The sequence below is a fragment of the Prunus mume genome, linkage group LG1, assembly GCF_029339155.1.
Source record: "Prunus mume cultivar Tortuosa linkage group LG1, ASM2933915v1, whole genome shotgun sequence".
NCBI classification, from domain to species: domain Eukaryota; kingdom Viridiplantae; phylum Streptophyta; class Magnoliopsida; order Rosales; family Rosaceae; genus Prunus; species Prunus mume.
Window position 1 is genome coordinate 23966036 of NC_142698.1, and position 15780 is coordinate 23981815.

The 15780-nt window shown below is 37.7% G+C and overlaps 1 long non-coding RNA gene across 1 annotated transcript; it reads left to right on the forward strand.

Annotated features, from left to right (window-relative positions):
• Positions 1-8574: 8574 nt before the first annotated feature.
• Positions 8575-10022, forward strand: LOC148921378 (uncharacterized). Its single transcript, XR_016123154.1, has 3 exons — positions 8575-9150; positions 9268-9398; positions 9760-10022. It is a non-coding gene; the product is annotated as an uncharacterized LOC148921378 (long non-coding RNA).
• Positions 10023-15780: the final 5758 nt, after the last annotated feature.

Sequence of the window (15780 nt, forward strand, 5' to 3'; positions counted from 1 at the left end):
CACCACGACAACCCAACATGAGGGTTCACTTTCTTTCCTTTGTTGATATATCAGTTTCTCTTTGAGGTTTCACATCAGACCCAATTTTTTGTGTTCTTTCTCTAGCTAATTTTTTTCTTGGCCAAGTTTGATATTTTCTTTCTGTCTCCACATCACTCAATTCTTCTTCTTCTTTTTTTGGCTAACTTTTTCGATGGGTCATATCCTTTTTTCGGTGGGTCATTTTTCAAACCAAAAGAAAAAGTATTTTTTCACTTTCACGCCATCTTCTTGGCGTTGCTCCTTTTCTTTTTTTAATCTCTCTTTCATCATTATTTTTTCATTCTCTCTTCTCTTTTTCCAAATCTCAACCCTCTACAAGCTTCGGATTTGAGGGGCAGATATGGGAGATAGACACATTGTCACATCATCAGCTGCACACAGGCAGCTGCACACCATCATCAATAGCTTCCGCACAATTGCACCAGCAATATCATCAATCGAGTTGCACCAGCAACACCATCATTCAGCTGCCCGGCAGCAGCATCATTATTCAGCCTCAAGAAAAGGCATCATCAACAACATTTGTTGCACATTAGCAACAAAATCACCATCGTTGCACATCAGCAACATCAACAACAACCTCCATACATGCAAAATGCGTTGAACATCAAGCACAACTTTATTTGGGTTCTGCTTCCTTCAACTCACGACTCTCATACATCGTCGGATTTGGAGAGGAGCAACAACCCTTTACAAGCAGCACACCCGCTGCTCCATTTGCCTCAGTTGCCTTCATTACAGCGGTGATGCAGCTGCGACGCAGCTGCCCCTTCTGACGCAGTGACACCACTGCCTCTTTATTAGCAACCTTTGGGAGTAACACCTTTCACAATCTCTTGTGCAAGTTGGGACGTTCTTGATATCCACCCTCCAACTTGAGGGGGAGTGTTGGAAATTAGGAACGTTATTAAATTGTTATTTAGTTTCCTTTTATTAGTTGATTGTAATTGATTTGGAGTAGTCTCCAAGTAACCTAGTTTTCCTAGTTAAGCTTGTACCATCTCCATAAATACTTAGCCTTTTGGCTCTATCAATAACAACCCGAGAATTAACAAAGTCTCTAATTTCACAAGGACAAACAGAGCTACTCTGGGATAGAACTGGGAAAAGAATATTAAATATGAATAGAGAAAGCTGCAACAACTCACAAGGCTATCAAATCCAATATAGACAGGCTGTTCACCACTTCAAGCCACTCCAAGTGAATCTGGGGGTTCATAATTGAAGCAAGGTCAAAAAACAAAAACAACAACATCAACCTTCGGTCCCCAATCTGCCAAACAATTAAAACGTAGAGCATATCAGCAAATAATCAGCATACTGTATTCTCATTTGGTCAAGCTGGTCTATTTCTACCACATCAAATCATATTCACTGAGGCTTCGCAATATTATCAGTATACTATTGCTAGAACAAGAAGAAGCCCATGTAATAAGAGATGCTTAATAATCCCAAACCACCATGAGGATTTGAAATGACCATGTATGATCGTTTCCTTTGGATGATCGTCTTCTTTTGTATGATACGTTTCCATTATAGCCGCAAGGCTTGACTCTATAAATAGAAATTATAACCGTACAGCCGCACGGCTATACTTTCCAATTACATTCTAAATATTTTAAACGTAGAGCCGAGCGGCTATACTATTTAAATCTGAACACGAACCTTGAACTCGCAGTGGACGGAACTTTCTCTCGCATCACTGCTTCTTCCTCCGAGTTCGGCATAGAAAAAAGACCCAACCCGCCTAGGCGCCCGCCTAGCTACTACCTAGCCTCCTAGCCACCGCCTAGCCGCCTAACCGCCTAGCTCCCGCCTAGCCACCGCCTAGAGCCAGCCTAGCAGCGTAGCTCCAGCCTAGCCGCCTAGCCGCCCGCCTAGTTCGACTTTTCGAACACTGCGATTGACTGGAAGTCTAAAACCCGAATTTGAAAAAACTTAGCTGCAAATTTGAGATTGGGAAGCCGAAGCAGTGAAGCACAAGTCAGGTCCATAGAAGAAGAGATCATGAGACTCTTAATTCATCTAATTACATTCCTCTCCCTGTTTCGCGCCTCATATTCTTCTCTCTTCGCACTGACGACATGGCGCAGAAGAAAAAAATACAAAATTTGCTGACTTGGGGTGTCTGTCTTCTGTGGAAGGAAATGATAAGTTGTCCTATCATGGAGTTTCTGTGGTCTTGCCAATAACAAGGTTCTGTGAATGGCATGTGTTAGGCTACTTGAATTCAAATTGATTCTGAAGTTTAAACATTTCTGTGAATGGCATGCGTTTAGCTTCTCTTGCTTTGCTTATTCTTTAATATGCAAATGGCATTTATGCTTGTACCTCACTGCCCGTGTTTTAGGTGGAGAATGTTAGTACAATTTTTGTTTGCCGCATTCCTCGTAATAGTGATTCACTATTTCAGAGCAGTCGAAATCCGTCTTTCTGCATTTTCGTAGTAATAGAGAGAGAGAGAGTGAGAGAGTTAGAGAGAGAGAGAGAGAGCAATCTTGACCTTTTATTTTCAAGAATTTGCTTTCCAATTCATACATGTACTGTTAAACTGGCATTATCTGCTTTTAGGTTACGCTTGTTAGCTATTTATGACATTCGAGGCACATTGAGCACTGCTACTCTTGAATTATGTTCTCTATGTATAATGTATGTTGGACTTGGAGGAGCTAATTGTACAGTATGAATGGCCAATATAGATACGAGCCTCCATTCGAGCTCTATTTTCAGATAGAGAATGCTTGTACGGCCGTTGAACAACGAACATGATCTACAGAGAATTAACGAAATTCAGGTCAGTGACTCACTGTTGTCTTTGATCTATCTCTTGTAGGTCATGAACTCGAATCTGTTACTCTCTTTATTGATATTTGTTTGTGTTGAACTTGAAGGCTAAGTTTTTCTAATGCAGTTGACCAACCAACTGGAATTGGATGCGTGCTATATAAATTTTTGTCTTGGTTAGCTTCTTTGTGCTGTTTCATTGAGGTTACATAAATAATATATGTTGCCCTGTGTCTTATCTGAAGAGAGTAGATGTTGAAGTGGATGTTATGTTTTCATTTTAAACTACAACAATGGAGAATACAATAATAAAATAACCCTTTTAGATCTCAGACTTCATACGGAATAGAGGGTGAATAAGAAACTGACTCTGGAACAACTCTGATTACAAATTTCTTAGGCATCGTATGATTATGCTCTTGAGGTGTATTAAGTCCGCTTTTCACCATCCCAAAAATCCCGAAGAAAAAGATAAGAATCTTGTTCTTGCCTCATATATAATTGATTCTTTGTGATAACAAATAGTTTGTTGCAGTATATATGGATATGTATATCTTATTAGCTCATCTCTTGTATACTGGTCTTATTCGTTTAAATTGGCTACTCATGCAGGAATTGTAAAAGGAATGCATATATGGAGGCAGAGTTGCAATGTTCAAATGGTATACAAAGCATGGAAAGGAAGCTGAGAATAGCTTGTCATGCTAGTGATGCTAATATTGATAATGTTCTTAAGGTAAACAACAGTGGCTTGCCCCCGATGTCTTTAACATTTTAATTGATATACTGATATATATTTGGCACGGGAAACTGCTCTTGCAGGTTTGATGGAGCAGCTTTGGAGGGATTAAATTTATCTATATCTGGAGCTCATTCGAAAGTTGCTCTTCTGGAGGCAAGCAAGAGTAAATAAGAGGTCTAGAAGTACCACGAGCCCTCTAAAGCACACACAATCAGATGGTGGTTAAGTATTCAAGTGAGATGAGGATAGCCGCAGTCAGCAAACTAACTGGGAAGACTCAATGATGTGATTGTGATTAGTGTTTTTATTTACATCGTAAGGCACAAAAGATACTCACTGGTTTTAGTCCAGAGACAGGACAGTTAGAAATCACGTGTCAAAATAAGTATGGCCGCGCGGCTATATTATTTTTTAAATAAAAATATGGATGATCGCCGCGGCTATACTATTTTTAAAAAGAGGACCGTTGACGTGTCAACATAAGTGTAAGCCGCGGGGCTGTACTATTTAAAAACATTTAAAAACCAAGTACAGCCGCCCGGCCATAGGATTTTATGAAAAATAAAAACCTTAGTATAGCCCATGGCTATACTATTTTAAGAAAAACTATAGTATAGCCGCGCGGAGATACTCTTTAAATACATTAAGATATAGCCGTGGGGCTAGACTATTTAATAAATAAACAATTAAGAGAAAAGGACTTTCCTAGTTGCCTTAGTTTATACTTTATAGATATTAAATTGCTAGTTTCAACATATAATATGGAGATTGATCATTTTGGGTATCTGTCAGCACATGTGTTATTTGATTGTTGCCATGAGAGCTACTGTTGAAGAACATGAAGTTTATATAGCTAGTAGCATGTTCTCTCTTTCAAGATTGCAATATTCATTGATTATGAGAGATTTGAGGGATGTAAAACAGGGTACATGCGTGTAGCGGCATTTATGATTTCTGTCTCAGAAGACCTTGATGGAAATCCTATCATGACTGTTATAGTTGCAAAATTTCCTCTGCCTATGTTGTGTGTCATCATGTGAACAAGATTTTTAAGCCCTAAACTTATATGGGGTTATCATACCACATCATCGTTCGTAAGGCCAACGTTACAGTATAATTTTATCCAAAAATACTTGGAGAAACCAATTCAATCATATGGGTTTTAGACTTCAAAGCAAATCCCACATGTTCATCACCTTCTTTCATGATCTTTGTTTGATGGAATAAATGAAATAAAATGGTAATGTGAATTTCCCCATATTTTTTGGTCTTACTTGATCTTCTTTTGTTGCAGTACTTAGGAAACGTGTTATAATACCCAGTTCATGTTTTTAAAGGAGATTTTCGACCACGCAACAGTGTCTATGAAGTTAAATTGATATCTAAGTATATGCAGATACCATGAAATGGATAGTTCTGAGAGAGTCTTTACTCAACATGCTTCTGGTATTCCCCTTCTCTTTCAAACCATGAATACTGAAGAGCCTGTTGTCCACTGGTTATTAAGTGATTTTTATACCACGACTCTTGCCCTCCAATTTAAGTTACCTTTTGTAGGTGTCGAGAAAAGTAAACTACTAAGCTTGATGAAGGATTTCTTTTGACCATTTTGTCTAAACTGTATCAAACCTATGCTGGATGCACCGATTAAATGATATGTTCAAAGAATTCTACGGCACAATAACCAGCTGAAAATTTTGATACTGCTTCTGCAATTTCTTTACTTGAGGTAGGAAAGCATACCTGCATGGTGAGCCCCTAATATTTGTAGAATCAGTTTATGCACTGGCACTGATTTCGGTCCTTTTCAGATAACGGAGCTTGATGTGTCCAAGACGAGTGCTGCAGATATGCAAGGTTCTACCAAGAGCTGATGGTGAGAGTTAAAGTTATCTCTCTCTCTCTCTCTCTCTCTCTCTCATGTACAGTATTCTATTTGTTGAAAATACATTTGCACTTTTTGGATTTGGTGCAGAACTCCTGTGGTGGAGATAATTCTGGACGAGCTAACTTACAATAGAGATATTGTTTCCCCATTTCTTCAGGTTCATATTTCTTTTAATTCCTATCCCTCTTTCGCTTGTGGTTTGCCATATTTATGTATCCCTATATAATCTGTGGCACAGTTGCCGGCCACTTCACACAGAACAAGTTTCATAACTCTCTCAAAGTTTGACAGTATAATTGGGTTCATAGGCACTTGGTGCATGATTAGCAATTTCTTTGAATTTGTTAAGGTCTCATGTTATATTAATTTCTAACGCTTCATTCGTAATGTGTAAGAATTATAAAATTGACTATTTATGATAAGTTTGTCACTGTCTTCCGCCAGTTTCCAATGAACCTAAACGGGAGCTTGAGGTACTTCTCCTGAAATATGCTTCTTATTTTTGGTGTTACCCGTTGTCTGTTTACATTTTCTTGAGGGGATTTTGATCTTGTAATGAATGTAGTTGAAGCACGCTTTTGCCTCATTGATAATATTAGAACAGAAGTAGTTCAGTTGCTTTTAGCACATGGCTTTCAGTTGCTATTCATACATACTAGTAGAATTCTTGTAATTAAATTAGTTTTATAGGGTGATGTGTTGCTTGATTCTTCAAAGGATTTGAAGTCACTTTTCTGTAAGATTCTTGATTGTTGTGGTTGTGTGTTGATAAAGTCCAAACCTGCAATGTATTTGTTGTGTTTTGCAGGCATTCACCACACCAGTGAGGGTTACCTTATATTTGTTGTGTTGTATGTGATAATTCTGGGGATAAAACAGAGTTCTTTTCTAGTTGACGGTTATGAGCACTGTTTAAGATGATCTTATTGTGTTATTACATCCTTGTACCTGATCTTGTTTGTCTGCTCTAATTTTCAGATCACGCGATTAGTGGACATCTTCAGAGAAAAAATTGTGGATATCTCTGAACATTCACTGACAGTAGCGTGTTGCAGTTTCGTTTCCTATGGCTATGTTTGTAGAATCTACGTATCGCTTCTGGGGAAAAAAAAAATCCGTATAGCCGGGCGGCTATACTATTAAAATATTCACATAGTCTAGCCCAGATGTTAAAATATTCGAAAATATTTATATCGTATAGCCGTGCGGCTGTACTATTAAAATATTTGAAGTAATTTGAAGAGTACAGCCCGCGGCTATGCCATTAAAATATTCGAGAATATATTTAAAACTTGGGGTTGTGAATCATTGATTAACTTCAAGATATTAAGATGGGGCCTAAAATACTTAAAGCATTTACCTTTTCTGACCACCTCTTCTCTCTCTTTCTCTGTCCTGCTTGCACTCTATGAACTTCTGACCAGTAAGATGGGGCTAATACTATTGCCTCCCCACCAGTTGAATGTTGCTGTGAGAAATAAAACTGTATATGTTTGTATTTCTCTATTGTAGCTTCTTGGATATCTGTGCCATCAACTACAATAATTATTGTAATCCTATTATTCTTATGATAATGGTTCCTCTGTTGTGGTTATTTTGTTTTTTGTTTTTTATCGTCGTATGAATACACAGTGTATTGAGTAGACTGTGTACCATTTGTGGTAATTTACACTGCCTTGGTTTCAGGACTTGTATCTGGATTTATCTGAGGATAGTGGAAGGACAATTCCCCGTGACTATCTGGAGCTTGCTTTGAAGCCAGTTGATGACAGAAAAGCGATGTAGTTGCGAAAAATGAGGTATTTATCTGGCTCTTCTTAGTTTGTTTGAGAAGATTTCTGCATTTTTTTTTAGAGAGAGAGAGAGAGCAATCTTATTTTCAAGAATTTGCTTGCCAATTCATACATGTATTGTTAAATTGGCATTATCTGCTTTTAGGTTACGAATTTATGACATTCTAGGCACATTGAGCACTGCTACTCTTGAATTATGTTATCTATGTATGTTGGACTTGGAGGCGCTAATTGTACAGTATGAATGGCCAATATAGATATGAGCCTCCATTCGAGCTCTATTTCCAGATAGAGAATGCTTCACCTTTGTACAGCCGTTGAACAACGAACATGTTCTACAGAGAATTGACGAAATTCAGGTCAGTGACTTGTCTTTGATCTCTCTCTTGTTGGTCATGAACTCAAATCTGTTCCCCTATAGAATCAAAACCTACTTGCAGTGGTGTCAAGAAGAAGCTCATGTAATAAGATATGCTTAATAATCCCAAACCACCATCAGGATTCTGAAATGACCGTGTATGATACGTTTCCTTTGGATGATACGTCATCCATTATAGCACTGCAAGGCTCGACTCTATAAATAAAAATTATAAACGTGCAGCCGCACGGATATACACGGATATACACTCTGATTGGATTCGAATATTTTACAGGTACAGCCGAACGGCTATACTCTTTAAATATATTCGCACGAACACGAAGGTTGCACTCGCAAAGAACGGAACTTTCTCTCGCAGTCACTGCTTCGTCCTCCGGGTTCGGCACCGAAAAGGGACCCAACCCGCCCAGCTACTACCTAGCCGCCTGGCCGCCTAGCGCCCGGCTTAGTCACCGCCTGGCCGCCTAGCGCCCGCTTAGTCACCGCCTAGCCGCCTAGCGCCCGCCTAGTCACCGCCTAGCCGCCTAGCTCCCGCCTAGCCACCGCCTAGCAGCCTAGCGTCCGCCTAGCCACCGCCTAGCAGCCTAGCGCCAGCCTAGCCTCCAAGCCCCCGCCTAGGCCGACTTTAAGAACACTGCGATTGACTGAAAGTCTGAAACTCGAAATTCAAACAATTTAGCTGCAAATTTGAGATTGGGAAGCCGAAGCAGTGAAGCACAAGTCATTTCATAGAAGAAGAGATCATGAGACTCTTAATTCATCTAATTCCATTCCTCTCCCTGTTTCGCGCCTCATATTCTTCTCTCTTCGCACTGACCACATGGCGCAGAAGAAAAAAATACAAAATTTGCTGACTTGGTGTCTGTCTTCTGTGGAAGGAAATGATGAAGTTGTCCTATCATGGAGTTTCTATGGTCTTGCCACTAACAAGGTTCTGTGAATGGCATGCGTTAGGCTACTTGAGTCTTGAATTCAAATTGATTCTGAAGTTTAAACATTTCTGTGAATGGCATGCGTTTAGCTTCTCTTGCTTTGCTTATTCTTTAATATGCAAATGGCATTTATGCTTGTACCTCACTGCCTGTGTTTTAGGTGGAGAATGTTAGTACAATTTTTGTTTGCCGCATTCCTCGTAATAGTGATTCACTATTTCAGAGTAGTCGAAATCCATCTTTCTGCATTTTTGTAGTAGTAGTAGTAGAGAGAGAGAGAGAGAGAGAGAAATCTTGACCTTTTATTTTCAAGAATTTGCTTGCCAATTCATACATGTACTGTTAAACTGGCATTATCTGCTTTTAGGTTACGCTTGTTAGCTATTTATGACATTCTAGGCACATTGACCACTGCTACTCTTGAATTATGTTCTCTATGTATAATGTATGTTGGACTTGGAGGCGCTAATTGTACAGTATGAATGGCCAATATAGATACGAGCCTCCATTCGAGCTCTATTTTCAGATAGAGAATGCTTGTACGGCTGTTGAACAACGAACATGATCTACAGAGAATTAATGAAATTCAGGTCAGTGGCTCGCTGTTGTCTTTGATCTCTCTCTTGTAGGTCATGAATTCAAATCTGTTACTCTCTATATTGATATTTGTTTGTGTTGAACTTGAAGGCTAAGTTTTTCTAATGCAGTTGGTCAAATTAAGGTCTGAATTCAGATCCGGGCTAGACGCATTGACAAGGTTTGTTTTTGAAAGAACAAGGCCGAAGCAAGTTGGGGCAACTATGATGATGGGTCCCGCACCATATCCTCTTCATGGCAGGTTTATGTACTCCTTGAGCTCTCTTATTGGGTGGTATTTTGCAGCGGGCTCTAAATTATTAGTTTTTATCCATGATTTTCCTTGTGTATAAAAGTTTAACAGAATCTTAGTTTCTAACTGGAAAAAAGTGGTAGTAGTGAATATGTAATAAACGATTGACCAACCAACTGGAATTAGATGTGTGCTATATAAATTTTTGTCTTGGTTAGCTTCTTTGTGCTGTTTCATTGAGGTTACATAAATAATATATGTTGCCCTTTGTCTTATCTGAAGAGAGCAGATGTTGAAGTGGATGTTCTGTTTTCGTTTTAAACTACAACAATGCAGAATACAATAATAAAATAACCCTTTTGGATCTCAGGCTTCATACGGAATAGAGGGTGAATAAGAAACTGACTCTGGAACAACTCTGATTACAAATTTCTTAGGCATCGTATGATTATGCTCTTGAGGTGTATTAAGTCCGCTTTTCACCATCCCAAAAATCCCGAAGAAAAAGATAAGAATCTTGTTCTTGCCTCATATATAATTGATTCTTTGTGATAACAAATAGTTTGTTGCAGTATATATGGATATGTATATCTTATTAGCTCATCTCTTGTATACTGGTCTTATTCGTTTAAATTGGCTACTCATGCAGGATTGTAAAAGGAATGCATATATGGAGGCAGATTGCAATGTTCAAATGGTATACAAAGCATGGAAAGGAAGCTGAGAGTAGCTTGCCATGCTAGTGATGCTAATACCATCTGGCTGCTATTTTTTTGGGTGCTTACATTAGATTCGAGCTTAAGACCCATCCCTTGTACCTACCTATCCCAATGCCAGTTTTGCTAAAGATCTTAGGCATTATGTAAAAAATCAGTTATCGGAAATAATTATGGAAATCATTGAAAATGTTTAGGCATGAAGAAGAATCCTTATTTTGCAAATGTTTGCTCTTCTTTTCAATATATGAATCTATCAATGATGTGGTACTTGACTATTACACATTCTTTGCAGACTGCCAAATCGAAAGTCGATAGTTATGATGCTGAAAGATCATCGATGAAGCTTGAAATCAAGGACTTTAATGTCAAAAATTAGAAAGGTGTAAAATACAAGAAAGGTTTAAAATCGCTGAAAAACAAGTCACAAGAGCGACTGATATTGCCGATATAAAGCACGAGCTCAAGTGGATGTTGCTCAAAAGGAAACGAGTGAGATGCAGAAGTTATTGGAAATGGAAAGATTGGCCCAAATTGAGAGGGCTGAGAGGCATATTGGAAGTTTGCCAAGAGAAAAAAGAAACTTAGATGATGAGTTAGAGAGAATTCGTGTATCAGAGATGGGAGCTCATTCGAAAGTTGCTCTTCTGGAAGCAGGAGTTGAAGAAAGAGAGAAGGAAACAGAATCTCTATTAAAATCAAATAATGAGAAGAGCAGAGAACTAGGCTAGTACTGTCGTCCTTCAAGGCCTTCTGGACAGCGTGCAGCACATGCGGATGCAAACAGCTACACAGGCAAAGCTTGATTCACTCCAGCAAGAGTTGACTTCTGTTGGGCTGAATGAAACAGCACTGCTGCAAGCTAAAGACTGCTTCCCACGGGAAACGCTCAACGGTAGATGGCTATGAAATGGGCATGGACTGTGTTCAAGACATGGAGATGAGTGACCGGATTGTAAGAGTAAATAAGAGGTCTAGAAGTACTACGAGCCCTCCAAAGCACACACAATGAGAAGATGGTGGTTCTGTATAGCCGATAAGAGGTCTAGAAGTACTACGAGCCCTCCAAAGCACACACAATGAGAAGATGGTGGTTCTGTATAGCCGGGCGGCTATACTATTTTAGAAATAAATAAAAAAGACCCCATCGGTGGGTGCCCACGTTTCAAGATAGGTATAGCCGGACGGCTATACTATTTAAACAGTATAGCCGGCCGGCTATACTATCTATTAAAAACATCACCCCCCCATAGATGAGCCGCCCACGTGTTTTAAAATACGTATAGCCTTGGGGCTATACTATTTTATAATAAAAACCAAAAAAGCCTCGTATATGCCGCGCGGCTATACTATTTTTAGAAAAGCGGACCTTGAGTCGTACCAAAATCGGTATATCCACACTGCTATACTATTTTATTATTAAAAAAAGAAAAATACGAGTATCATCATGCGGCTATACTATTTTATACATCTAAAAATCTGCATTGCGATTAGGCTTACACGTGTGGAAAAAACTCAGAAAAATGGAGTAAAGCCGCGCGGCTATAATATTTATATATCTAAAGAAAGGACCCGCCTTACAATTGGGTGGCCACATGTCAAAATAAGTATAGCCTCTCTACTATACTACTTTTTAAAAAAAAACTGAATATAGACGTGTCTATACTATTTATTAAAAAATAAATAAAAAGGGTGTCAAAATAAGTATCGATGCGCATAATTATACTCTTTTAAAATAAAAAAACTGTGGTATAGCCGCCCGACTAGACTCTTTAAATACATTATATTTAAAAGGTATAGCAGTGCAGCTATACTATTTAATAAAAAAAAATAAAGAGAAAAGGACCCTTCTAGTTGCATTATTTTATACTTTATAGATATAAAATTGTTAGTTTCAAAATATCCGAAGTAGATATTGAAGAGCCTTTAAGACGTGTACAGTAACACGGATATATTATTGAAAAATACATACGTACGTGTATAATAGATTATTAAATATAAAAATGCTATATTCTTCATACGAGTAATAACTATGTAAGAGTAAAAATAAAAAAAATGGACAATAGAGACTCGAGTAATAACTCTGCAACCTCTCTCAACAATGTCTTGCACCAAAGGGTAAATGTGAGAGAGATTGCAGAAGGGACTTAGTGACACTGCTCTCCATATTCTCTCTTTGCAGTGAGTTCTTGGTGTTGGTTTGTGAAGAACCAACCCAACAAAAGTCACTCGAATCTGTCCAAAAAACAAAGGACACTACTTGTCTCCTTATCGGTAAAGAGATATTATTATTTCCTGTGAATAATAGTATGACACATATACAAAAATAATTCATTAAAAACACAAAAAGTAAAACTTATGCACACATATCACACTTGCTATTGGCAGGAATGTAGGAGAGTCTACTTACACTAGTATGGAGAAGTATTTTCCAAAAACAAATGTCACCTCGAAGCTAAATACGAATTTTAAATAAATAAATAAATTTTTCTTGCCAAAATTCCATGGGCTGAGTTGGTCTGGGCTACCCTATAAAAGGGTTTCCAATAGCAACCCAAATCCATCTCAACGATGTTCCTCTGTTGGTCTATGCATCAAACAAAACTTTTTTATGTGAGACTTTTTACTTTCACATTTTCACATGTCTCCGCACGTGTGGCAAATTTTCAAGGCTAAAACACGTGGACAACGCATTTTGGATGACGTGGAGAACGTGTGTGGCCATTGGGCTTTCATACGTGGACAACATGCTCTGATACCATCCCAAAATCAATTGGCAATGAGGGCAGTAGCTCAACTTATTATAAGCCTTTGCAAGATTTTCTAACATCCAATATGGGAATTTTTACCCTCTTTGGTAATTACCCTATTTCCTTTCACAAATCTGTCGGGCTCTGCCGCTCTTCTACATGCAACATGCATGTATATTTGAGGTTAGATATATGCATCTCCGCTATTTTACATATATACTTCTTTTGTTTTTCTGCATTTGTTTAAAGCTGTAACATATCAAAATTTGAAGACTACAGTCCCACAGCTATTTTACATATTTACTGCTTTTGTTTTTCTGCATCTGTTAAAGCTGTAACATGTGCATGTGTTGTGCGTCATCATGTGAATGAGAATTTGAAGTTCAAAAAATTGTACAGGACTGTTGTACCACTTCATTATCATCATAGTTGTCGTCGTAAGGGAAATTTTAGTTTCTCTTTCGCTTGTGGTTTCCATATTTCTGTATCCCTATATAATCTGTGGCACAGTTGCGGCCACTTCACACGGAACAAGTTTCATAACTCTCTCAAAGTTTGACAGTGTAATTGGGTTCATATGCACTTGGTGCATGATTAGCAATTTCTTTGAATTTGTTAAGGTCTCATGTTATATTAATTTCTAACGCTTCATTCGTAATGTGTAAGAATTTGTTAAGGTCTCATGTTACCTTATATTTGTTGTATTGTATGTGATAATTCTAGGAATAAAACAGAGTTCTTTTCTAGTCGACGGTTATGAGCCTTTGTTTAAGACGATCTTATTGTGTTAGTACATCCTTGTACAGATCTTGTTTGTCTGCTCTAATTTTCGGATCACGCGGTTAGTGGACATCTTCGAAAAAATTGTGGATATCTCAACATTCACTGACAGAGCGTGTTGCAGTTTCGTTTCCATGGCTATGTTTGTAGAATCTATGATCACCTCTGGAAAAAAAAAAAAAATCCTTATAGCCTTGCAGTATAGCCGATCAGCTATACTGTTAAAATATCGAAAATATTTATATAGAATAGCCTTGCCACTATACTAGGCAATGATTTCTCCACTCTTATTTTATCCACTTACACTCATTTTTTAGTTATAAAAAAAAGTGTAAGAGAATAAAATAGGAAGAAAAGGAGTGAGGAAATCACCACTTTTAAAATATTATGACCAGTAAGATGGGGCTAATACTATTGCCTCCCCACCAGTTGAATGTTGCTGTGAGAAATAAAACTGTATGTTTGTATTTCTCTATTGTAGCTTCTTGGATATGTGTGCCATCAACTACAATAATTATTGTAATCCTATTATTTTTAGAGAAATGCTAGCAACCTTCTCTCTAACCTTCTTCCTTTTTAGCTTGACATATATCATTTTCCTTACACTTAAAATAATGTCATTAATATATTATACAAGTTAACTCTTTTTTTTTTTTTTTTGAAAAAAAGCAGACATTTTCTTTATAAAAAAAAATTGATGTTTAAAAAAAAAAAGATAGTAAGAAACTTTGATACCATGTAAACCCGCTATGAAATTTATTGTGGTCAAAACTTATTGTTTTAATTTTGGGTTCGATTTTCTCCTTTTCCTGTTGAGAATCAGAATGAGTTCTTATATATGTATTTTACCCCTTGAAGTTTATATTCTAATTTTCTTTGTGTCGAAGTCTCTTGGCAACTGAGATTTTGTTCAGATTTAGATTATGTATGTGTTGTCGTTTATGTAACTTAACTTTCGAGGTAAAAAATTAAGTATAGCCGTGCGGCTGTACTAATAAAATATAAAAAAATATTTGCAGCATATAGCCGCCCGGCTATTTCTTTTAAAAAATTGGGGAAGCAAGGTATAGCCGTTCGGCTATACTATTTCTTTTAAAAAATGTTAAAAACCAAATGTTAAAAATGTTAAAAATGATAAGAGTTTCCCTGTGTATAAAAGTTTAACAGAATCTTAGTTTCTAACTGGAAAAAAGTGGAAGTAGTGAATATGTAATAAACGATTGACCAACCAACTGGAATATGTGTGCTATATAAATTTTTGCCTTGGTTAGCTTCTTTGTGCTGTTTCATTGAGGTTACATAAATAATATATGTTGCCCCGTGTCTTATCTGGAGAGAGTAGATGTTGAAGTGGATGTTCTGTTTTCATTTTAAACTACAACAACGGAGAATACAATAATAAAATAACCCTTTTGGATCTCAGACTTCATACGGAATAGAGGGTGAATAAGAAACTGACTCTGGAACAACTCTGATTACAAATTTCTTAGGCATCATGTGATTGTGTTAATCTTACTCTGCAGAGTGTTGAAGAAGAAGATGGGTGTCTGAACAGCATATGATTATGCTCTTGAAGAATAATATTGGTCATTTTCTCTGGTTCTTCAAGAGGCTAATACAATACAAAGGACACCACAGCCTCGGTAGATGACGCCTCTCTGTCCAGTTATTTCCAGAGCTTGAAGAATAATATTGGTCATGTTCTCTGGTTCTTCAAGAGGCTAATACAATACAGATAAAAAAAATTTAGCAAGCAAGACAATTTACCATTTCAATCAAATGCACAATCAAGTAACCTTAACTATGCAATTCAGAGGTATACTCTGCATGTATTAGACATGCCTCAGTCAAATTAGATATTGAACAACTGAAGAACCAAAGGGTCGATTTGTCATCTGTCATGAATAGACCTCCACAACCTGTTCGTTGGGGACCAACATGAAGGTGGTCACTCTTTGGAGATTGTGGATTTGGTTGATTGTTTTAATTGGGAAGGAACAAGTAATTTTTTTAGGTATGGTCACTCTCTGAAATGACTATGTATGATACGTTTCCTTTGGATGATACGTCTTCTTTTGAAGGCCTTCTGGACAGTGAGCACGCAGCACATGCAGATGCAAACAATAGGGCAGACTCCCTGACTCT